The sequence below is a fragment of the Podarcis liolepis genome, assembly GCF_965112155.1.
Source record: "Podarcis liolepis genome assembly, chromosome: 13".
Classification (NCBI taxonomy): Eukaryota; Metazoa; Chordata; class Lepidosauria; order Squamata; family Lacertidae; genus Podarcis; species Podarcis liolepis.
In genome coordinates, this window is record NC_139573.1 from 11,006,895 (window position 1) to 11,017,961 (window position 11,067).

Consider the following 11,067-nt stretch of genomic DNA (forward strand, 5'->3'; position numbering starts at 1 on the left):
GCCTTCTCAGTAGTGGCGCCCACCCTGTGGAACGCCTTCCCATCAGATGTCAAGAAACAACTATCTGACTTTTAGAAAACATCTGAAGGCAGCCCTGTTTAGAGAAGTTTTTAATGTTTGATGTTTTTATTGTGTTTTTAATATTCTATTGGGAGCCGCCCAGAGTGGCTGGGGAAATATTATTATGAGTATGATTATTCTCTGTTTTTGCTGCAGTAGCCTTTATGCAGCTACCCACTCCAGAAAATTTCACAAGTAAGGAGGGTGACAGAAGAATCCTTAAGAGCATCCTCTTTTTTTCCATAGTTCCTTGCATGATGAAGAGAGCTCTGTCTCTGTAAGCAGCATGTTTCTTCTTTGACAAAGCGGGATACAAAGGAGACCATGAAGAGATATGTGCAGATAATAGGAGCCCTGCCAGGTCAGACCAAAGGTCCATGCAGCATCCTGCTTCCCAGCAGTGGCCAATCAAATGCCAAGAGAAGGACCTGAAAGCATCAGCTCCCTCTTCAGCAACTGATATTCAACCATAGACCCTAGAGCAGCCTTCCCTCACCAAGCACCCTCCAGATGTAGGCTGCATCCCACCATACCTTTACAGCACATTTGGAACACATTCATTCCCTCAATGAATTATGGGCACTGTAGTTAACCCCTCACAGAGCTGCAAGTCCCAGCAACTACCGGTATTAATAAACTGCAGTGCCCAGAATGCTTTGAAGGAAAGAGCGTGCTTCTGAAGGGGCTTTAAAGGTGTAGTGTGTACACAACCATAGACAACAGGACTCATGGTCAGAGATGCTGGGAACTATAGTCCAGGACATCTGAAGGATACCAGGTTGCGGAAGAATTGTTTGTCAATTCTTTTGGCATTTGACAATTTTGCAACTTCTTTTCATGCGCATCAGCCTAAAGTTTGGCACACTTTCAGCTTAGAGCTGCAAATTTAAACAAATAAGAGATGTTATTTGGTAAAATACGTATTTTGTCATATTAAAGGGTTTTAATATTCATAAATAGTAATTAAATTATATGACTTCTGATGGCAGATTATACCATGACGAACATGTCAGACCAACTGATTGGCCAAAAAAACCCACCACTAGTGGCTGTTTCTAGATCAAGTGCATGTGGGATCATTTCATTTTTTTATTATTATGATTTCAGATCTGGAAGTGGCCTGGTCCTCTCTGGACCTCTGAGAGAGGGTGCTTGGGGATGAAGTGTGCCTTAGTGGTGGTGGCGGCCTCTCAGTCCTTTGAGTTGCAAAGTCTTTAAGACTATCCAGGACTTGTTCAAGACATTTTGGCACCTGAGGCAAACCATGAACTGTTGCGTCCCCCTCCCAGCAGAGAGGAAGGGGTGAGTGAAGATCAACATCAGGAACACAGAGGGAATAAAGATCTAGGACCCACGTACCTACAGGACCACCTGTCCTCGTATGCCCCACGGAGGATATTAAGGTCCACAAATGACAACATTTTGGAGGTCCCAAGTCACAAGGTGGTTAGATTGGGCTCAACTAGGGCCAGGGCCTTTTCAGTACTGGCCCTGACTTGGTGGAACGCTCTGTCACAAGAGACTAGGGTCCTGCGCAACTTGACATTTTTCCACAGGGCCTGCAAGGCAGAGCTGTTCTGCCTGGCCTTTCGTTTGGACTCAGTCTGCCCCTTATGTTTCCCTCCCCTTATGGTTTTGATCTATGGGCTACTTTTAAAATGAGGCTGCATTTTAAATTGCATTTTAACCTGTATTTTAAATTGGTGGTTTTTCCCCCTATTATGTTTTTGCTGTAATTTTTACTGGTGTTAGCTGCCCTGAGCCCGGCTCTGGCCAGGGATGGCGGGGTATAAATAAAATTTATTATTATTATTATTACATCCGAAACAAGTGGGGGAGTCAAGTCAACCTTGCCTAGTGGCACACTGAATGGGTGCAGCACCCAGGAGACCCAAGAGGGCCTCCCCAGCCATTTCTACTCCAGGAGTGGGAGGAGACCAGCAGATCCAACCTCCAAGGTGTGTGCCACAGCGTGGCAGTGCCAACAGCTGTGGGCCATGCATTCCTTGGTCAGATCTGCTGCCTCTGTGGATCCTTCCACCTGAGCTGGTCACCTCACCTTGCCACCTGAGTGTGCCAGCCCTGCTACTGCCACAGTGTAATTTCTTCAACCAGATTTCTGAAATTGTTGGTTTTGATTTCTGCCCTGGCGCAACAGCCTTTGGGCAGACCTGAGCAAGTGGACAGAATTGCACAGATGTGTAGATTCAGGGGAAACATAAGGAGAAATTTCCTAACAGTAGGAGCTGGTGGTGGACAGAGCAGTAGAATCTGTCTCTGGCGGAGGGTGGCTGTCCTTCACTAGAGCTATTTTAACAAGGGATCTTGGGGGTGCTGTGCTTGTTGCGAGATTCCTGCACTGAGCATGAGGCTGTATGATAAACTTCTATGATTCCCTGATGAATCAGTGCAGGGAAATGCAGGGGTTTGTTGGTAGACCTGGTGGTTCTCAGAATGTCTTTCTGTGCTGTGCTAGACCAGACCTTGTTGTCAGAATGCAGCCACGGGATTATATTTATTTTTTAAAAAAAACCAAAAGCATTTATTTAGTTGAGATAGATAGATAGATGATGATATAGATATAGATATGAATACACACACTAAATAAATGTTTTTATAATACAATGTAGTTACGTGTAGATCTTGTGGTGACATGGAATCCAATGACCTTTCGAATGCATCCTGATGAAATTAAAAGCCGTTATGAATAGTCATGGTTGTTAATTCCCATTGATTTGCCTCCCTTGTTTAGTGCCAAAGTTTCCAAGTTTCTGGAAGGTTGGCTTCAAGACCACGGTTCTTCTGTTCCATTTAATAATAATAATAATAATAAATTTTATTTATATCCCGCCCTCCCCAGCCGAAGCCGGGCTCAGGGCGGCTGACAACACTAAAATAGTGCAACATTATAAAAACAGCTACCGCTCTGCCCTGCTTCACTTAAGACAACAAATAAAAAAGGAGTCTGCAGTAACATATGGTTTCTAAAATAGTTATTGGTGTTTTTTAAAAATAATTAGACAAAAGGTGTGCGCCCAACGTGGGGCTCGAACCCACGACCCTGAGATTAAGAGTCTCATGCTCTACCGACTGAGCTAGCCGGGCAGTTATCAGAGCCCTTCTCCTCACTTCTTTTAGCCTTCTGCGTGCTCAGTCTAGCCTCGATAGTGCCGTGTATTTCTCCGCCGCCGCCAGATATCCAGCCTTACCCATGTCTTGAAACAGTAGCCAGGCTTCTTCGTGAACTTTATTTTCATATATTCTACAACATGCATTAATTGGTGGGAGGCAGAAACGGCACTTTTTTGTTTCTTTGATTCGAAGCGGCGGTAGAATTCTACCGTCTACAACATGAAACCAAAAAGGGTTTTTTAGGTGGGAAGTTTCATTTATTTTTCAAAGCAAATGTTCTTAAAAGCAGGAAGAAAAACGGGAATGTGTAAAAAAGCAAATCCCTAAGTCTTCCTGAACGCTGTGAGATTTTCTTCCAAGGCAATATACATATAATAGAGGATTAGCGGTGCCGTTAAATTGGAAATCGTAGCGAAGGAAAAGGACACTTGGCAGCGGTGGGATTCGAACCCACGCCTCCGGAGAGACTGGAGCCTAAATCCAGCGCCTTAGACCGCTCGGCCACACTACCTTAGATGCTGCTCTATTATTCCGTTGACTTCCTACTGTTAAAGTGTCGCTCCGTTTCATTCAAGTCCTTTCTTTTCAGGATTAAACATAGGTGTTCAGCAAAGATTCAGATCTTTTGGCTGGTTTCGAAAGAGGGCTTTCCGGATATGCTGGCATAACACCTCTCCCATCACACCGGTTTACTATACCTTAATAATATTCCTCTCCAAATGAGCACCAGCAGCAGATGGGTGAGACCAGAGGGCTGTTTTAGTAACCATAATAATTTTACTCCCTCGTTTTGTATAATAGCATTCACGTGGACTATTGTTATGGGCTGTACTTAAATGAGACTGTCATTAAATGATCAGGATCCTTAAGGAGAGCAGACTCCTGTCAACTTTGCAGAGTTTTAAAAATATAAATGCAACTAGCAGCAGTATAGTATAGTGCTGGTTTGTTTATTTTATTACTTACTTATTTATTGAATTTATACCCTGCCTTTTTCTTTAAAGAGCTCAAGGCAGTGTTTTCTCCCACCTCCACCCCCATTTTACCCTCACAACAATCCTGTGAGGCAAGGCAGGCTAGTGGGCTTCATGTTAAATAGCCCCCATCTAAACAAAAGTTTGAAATAGAGCGCAATCAGGAAACTCTACAAGGCGCTAAAGTTTATATTGTCGCGCACCACCCCAATCATCAAGCTGTGTAAGATTCCAGGGGTTCATGAGTCCTTTTGGAAATTAGGTACAGCAGAGACTGTGGTGTCTTTAGGATCTATGGCATGGGTAATTGTAATTTTATTTATACCCTGCCCGCCCTGGCCAAGACAATTGATTAAAATACAACTTAAAAACAGGATTAAAGTACAACTTAAAATGCAGCCTCATTTCAGTGGAGGCCCAGATCAAAAACTGTTTGGGGGGAGAAAACGTCAAATCTTCACCAAGGCCACCTATCCAAACTGGTCCTACGTGCGCCAGAAAAAAGCCAGGGAAGTCGTCAAATAGGGGTTCCATTACAGAAGGAAAATGAAAGAGGGGGAGGGGATCAGGCTGATTCCAAGCCAAAGGCCAGGTGGAACAACTCTGTCTTACAGGCCCTGTAGAAAAAAATCAGATCCTGCAGGGATCTGTCATGAGACAGAGCATTCCACCAGGCCGGAGCCAGTGTTGAAAAGGCCCTGGCCCTGGTTGAGGCTAATCTGACTTCCTTAGGGCCTGGGACCTCTATTATGGACTTTAAGGCACACTAAGGCCCAGGGGCCAGATCCTGCCCAATTGCCTTCTATATCCGGCCCATGGACAGTCCTGGAATCAGTGTGTTTTTACATGAGTAGAATGTGTCCTTTTATTTAAAATGCATCCCTGGGTTATTTGTGGGGCATAGGAATTCATTCATTTGTTTTATTTTTTCCCAAAATATAGTCTGGCCCCCCACAAGGTCTGAGGGACAGTGGACTGTCCCCTTGCTGAAAAAGTTTGCTGACCCCAGATCTATGGTTTATTTACACATACAGTGGTACCTCAGGTTACAGTCGCTTCAGGTTACAGACTCCGCTACCCCAAAAATAGTCCCTCGGGTTAAGAACTTTGCTTCAGGATGAGAACAGAAATCGTGCTCTGGTGGCACGGCGGCAGCAAGAGGCCCCATTAGCTAAAGTGGTGCTTCAGGTTAAGAACGGGCCTCCAGAACGAATTAAAGTCTTAACCCGAGGTACCACTGTATATACAACCTGAGCCGACGATGGAGGGGCTCCCAACATTAACACCCCGAGAGGGTCTTGCTTCTCCCATAGCCGCAGCCTTGGAGCCAGACACCAGCGATCATGCTTTGACCCTCTCTCCAGCTTGCTGCCTTTAACAGCAAGCAACCCTTTCCCCTCTAGGTCCCATCATGGCCAACCCTAAAACTATCCTTCAAACTCTCCCTTTGTCTTCTGACTAACTCTGAGTTGCTCGGAGCCCCCTCTCATCACTTTTCTTTTTGTCACAGATGCTTTAGTTGAGATTCCTGCATTGCAGGTTGTTGGACTAGATGACTCTCGGGGTATCTTCCAACTCTGCGATTCTATGTAGTCGAGCAACATCTAGAGGGCCACAGATATTCTCCCAGGTGCCCTGCCCTACATATTTCCAGGTAACAACAATCTGCCTATCACAAAGAAACTGCAACGAGCTCCCAATCTTCTTCCTCAGTGGTGCAAATTGCTAGGCAGAAAAGATTTCGTTATTTATAACGAAAGTGGCATTTTTAAGGCCACTTCCGCCAAACGACATAGTGATCAAATGGGATTATAAGAAGTGTCGAGTATGGCCTGTCAAATTTATAGTCAGCGATTGCAGAAGCTTATGCCACAATACTCAGTTATAATGTGACACCTAGACAATCTGTCCTCCTGTAAATTAACCCTGCCTAGCATGGATGGCACCAGAGTAGGGGGGTAGGGAAGCAAGTGCCCCAAATAAGGAGCTCACTCCCTGCCACTAACACACACACACACACACACACACACACACACACACATACACACACTTTATTTATTTATTTCAGAGAGCTTTCTTTACCTGTGGGACACAGCTCACCTATCTAGAAATATGCTTTGTCCCTTCTGTAGCTGCCCCCACCTCATGTTTTGGACTAAAACTCTTATCAGCCCCAGAGAAAAGATATAACTCAAAATATTAGGGCACCAGGCCCGGGGAAGGCCATGCTATCCATTAATTGCCAAGAAGGTGGAAAGGTGAAACAGAGTTATTTGAAAAAAAAAAAAAAATCTTCCAGTAGCACCTTAAAGACCAACTAAGTTAGTTCTTGGTATGAGCTTTCGTGTGCATGCACACTTCTTCAGATACAATTTTTTTATTTTGACTATGGCTGACCAACACGGCTACCTATCTGTAACTAGAGTTATTTGAAGAAATCAATGATTTCTATCTCCTAATGAGAAAAAGGACACGCCTGAACAGGGACTTGAACCCTGGACCCTCAGATTAAAAGTCTGATGCTCTACCGACTGAGCTACCCAGGCTCTGGAACACTATTTTAGATATTACAGTGGTACCTCTGGTTATGTACTTAATTCATTCTGAAGGTCCATTCTTAACCTGAAACTGTTCTTAACCTGAAGCACCACTTTAGCCAATGGGGCCTCCCGCAGCCGCCACACCGCCGGAGCATGATTTCTGTTCTCATCCTGAAGCAAAGTTCTTAACCCGAGGTACTATTTCTGGGTTAGCGGAGTCTGTAACCTGAAGCGTATGTAACCCGAGGTACCACTGTATACTGTTATGTATTGGGTTTAACACATTTTATATTACAAGGCGCGTTCTAACCAATTGTATAGCGTTGGTAGACAAACGTTCTAATGGCTAGTAAGCGCATGAACTTTCAACTGTCAACTGTCAACCGTCAGTTCACGCTCGGGTTTATTATTGTGCTGTCCAGTCAGTTTGGTTCTTGTGTTCCTATGAGTGAGCTGTTGTCACTGACAAATGTTGAAGAAACCTAGTTGAGGAACGTATACTGCCTTGAGCTTCTGACTTTTTCCGAACATTTAACATTGGCGACAAAGGTGGGATCAATGAGCTCCCACCGGCTGCCAGAGGCCCAAGACCGCACCGCAGCACCGCCGCCTGCCGCCTTGCAGTAAGTGCAACCTCACCACTACGCTGGACTCAGCAAATAGTCCTGGAAACGAGACCCCACCTGCCGCGTCTTCACAACCACCCACAATAGCTGGGACCTGCGCCAGCTGCGGAGAAAACCACGAGCGTCGGACATGCACGTTTTGGGACGCCACATGTCGCCACTGTGGGAAGACTGGGCACATTGGTCGAGTCTGCCACTCCAAGACCTCCGGAGCATGACCCAAGCAACGTGTCCATGAGGCCTACAATAGAGGAGGAGTTAGAGTCCACCTCTCCAGCCAAGGTACTTCAATTTCCGTCCCCGGCTCCCAATAAGCTTAGGGTACAACTCAAAATAGAGGGAACCCCACGCACTATGCAGCTGGATACCGGCTCATCCTACTCCATAATATCTGCTAAGACACTGAAAGAGCTTTGCCCTAACGGCGGTCCTCCTCTCCGCCCGGCCCCCATAGTGCTGCAGGACTTCCAGAGAAAAAGAATCCAGCTAAAGGGGATGGGCACCTTCAAGGTCCAATTTAAGAAGTACACCAATAATTTGAACCTCATCATAACTGAAGGCCCATTCACTAGCATTCTAGGCCTAGCATGGTTCGGGCCATCAGCCTTAGGTATTTCAGGGCTTAATCAGATTTCCCCAGGGGCAGATTTCGAATCAATCTGCTAGGAGTTTCCATCAGTCTTCAATGGAACCCTGGGCTTGTACAACGGACCCCCGATTTCCCTATGGCTCAACCCCACGGCGCAACCCATTCAGGTCAAGGCCCGTAGAGTCCCGTTTGTGCTTAAACCCAAGATCGATGAGGAGCTTGATTGCTTAGTCGCCCAAGGGGTCTTAAAGCTGGTAGCTTCGGGAACCTGGGAAACCCCGATCGTCACACCGGTTAAGCCAGACAGCTCAGTCCGTATCTGTGGTGATTACAAATGAAGTAGGCCTTACAGGAGCACGCGTACCCGGTTCCGGTGGTGAGCCATGTGTTAGCAACCCTGGCTGGAGCCAAGATCTTTGTTAAGCTGGATTTAGCGCAAGCTTATCAGCAGCTAACCGTTGACGAGGCCACTGCAGACGCCCAGACAATCGTGACTCATAGGGGTGCTTTCAGGGTCAAACGCCTACAGTTCGACGTTAGCATGGCCCCAGGATTATTTCAGAGCCTAATGGACCATCTCCTTAAAGGCATCCCCGGAGTCATCCCGTTTTCCCACAATGTGCTGATTGCCGCATCTGAAACTATGGGCTCGGACAGGGTTGGGTCCCTGGTATCATTGCCCGCTGTACAGATCCGATTTCCTACGAGGTAGGGTTGGAGGGGGGGCTGGTTTGGAAGAGACACCTCAACCAGATCAGAGCCGGGGCACCTCCGAACACGGAACTTCAAGCAGAACCAGAGGACAGAGAAATGGGTACGGTACTTCAGGAGATTCTGTGCCCAGGCCAGGGTGGGAACCAGATGGGTTGCTGGTGACTGAGTTAACCCAGCAGGGCAACTTCAGGCCGGAATCCTCAGTGGCTCCATCGGCAGTGACCCCTTCAGAGCCGGCCTCGCTGACCACCCCACTCAGACTGCAGGTACCGGAGGAACCTCCTGGGTCACTTGGGCACAGGAACCGCAATGGTCCCAGCAGGAGCGGAAAAGGCCGACACACCTTGATGACTATGTTTGTTCCTTTTGTTAGGAAGTTGGGGAGAGGAGTGTTATGTGTTGGGTTTAACACATTTTATGTTACAAGACGCATTCTAACCAATCATAGAAGCGTTGGTAGTCGAATGTTCTAATGGCAAGTAAGCGCATGCACTTTCAACTGTCAACGGTCAGTTCATGCTTGGGTTTATTATTGTGTTGTCTAAGCAGTTTGCTTCTTGGGTTCCTATGAGTGAGCTGTTGTCACTGACAAATGTTGAAGAAACTTAGTTGAGGAACTTATACAGTACTGCCTTGGGCTTTTTCCGAACATTTAACATATACCAAGTAGATTCAAGAGTAAATAGTGATGATGATGAACTTTATTACGGTCACAGACCAGGATAAAAAACAAACATATAAATAAAATAGCAGTTAGGATTTTTTTTTAACTGATGAATGTTGGAGCAAATAAGGATTATTAGAGTAAATAGTGTTATTTGCACTTCCAGCCCACTGCCTGCTTCGTTTCAGGTTAGCAAGCCATCAAACGAGCCTTTCCCAGAACCGAAAACGGTGCTGATCAAGGGAGTCTGTCCACACAACCATAATCATAAAAAAAATTCAAGTGGAACTAACACAGCATGAGAACTAACTTGCCTGACATGCTTGAGCCAAAAGCGTGTCTTTAAAAAAATTGAACCCGCTTAAGAAAATAAGAAGAGCACCACCGGATCAGGCCAAGGCCCATGCAGTTCAGCATTTTGTTCTCCCAGTGGAGACAAAACACTTCCTAGAACTCCTTTTAAAATTTGTGTTTCAGTTTGCAGTATCTTAAATGCACCACTGAAACAATTTACACTCAGATGGCGACGCATGCATATGTGGGAGAGTTTGCACAGAGGAAGAGTGTACACGCTTGATTGCAGCCTGCCTCTTTTAAAATTTGCATTCTGCAAAGGTCTTCGAGCTCTACTGCCATCAAGATTTTTCCATTTATAACTGCATAAAAGCCTCTAATTTCTATGCTTTCTCTCTTATACATGTGGGGCGCCATGGCTTAGTTGGTCAAAGCGCCTGTCTAGTAAACAGGAGATCCTGGGTTCAAATCCCAGTGGTGCCTTTGCATTTCTGAATTGATTCTTTTTTCCTTTTTGGTCATGATCTAAAAGTCTTGCATACAACAGCAGCAGCAAAAAGGATATTGTTTAAGAAAGCACGCACACATGCAGCAATTACTGTAAAGCAGGAAAACATTCATAACAAGAGTATTTAAAAAATAACACTTTCATGAAAAAGCTATTTGGGAAATATTTTTTTTATTTTCTTAAATAATGTGGAATAAAATGAAATGCAGACAGGCGTCTTTGGAGATGGATTGAAAGAGAAACAACTACTTCCCTAAACTATTACATAAAAGGTATATATTTGCTTTTTTAAAATGCAGTTTAATTAATTAGGGACATGGTCATTCCGGGTTCCCAAAACCTATTTCATTGATAAGACTAAGACTACTCTGGAGCGGGCCAAGGAAAAAGAAAGAGTTCTTCTGAACATGTACAACGTTCCTTTCTTACACCTGTGCTACAATCACAGTCTGCTGAGCGTAGAAGGAAAGGCTTTTCAGGTGAAACGATAACATTTCCAAGCTAGTCTGGGGCCGTGAGCCCAATATTTTAGAAATTAAGCAAGGCACAGATCAGTGAGCAGCCTGCGTCTAAGTTTAGCTAAGACAACACCCCAACTCGCACTTTAAACATTAAGTTAATAAGACTTCATACATACACTGTAATTCAAATCCATAGCACTTAGTTTGTAGCGTTATAATTGCTTTTGAAAATGGAGCAATTTTCAAAAAGTAAATGAGGGGGAAAAATTATCACCACCTCCCCGTCGGGGAATCGAACCCCGGTCTCCCGCGTGACAGGCGGGGATACTTACCACTATACTAACGAGGACCTGGTTACGTACGAGCTTTTTCACAAGGATAGAAATAGCTGCTACAAATGAAGTAGTTTACAAACTTTTATATTAACATATTTTGCCATAGTTCAATTATCTCCTCAAAACCATGCATAGTTTTTCCAGTCCTGAGCCTCAACATACCGTAACGC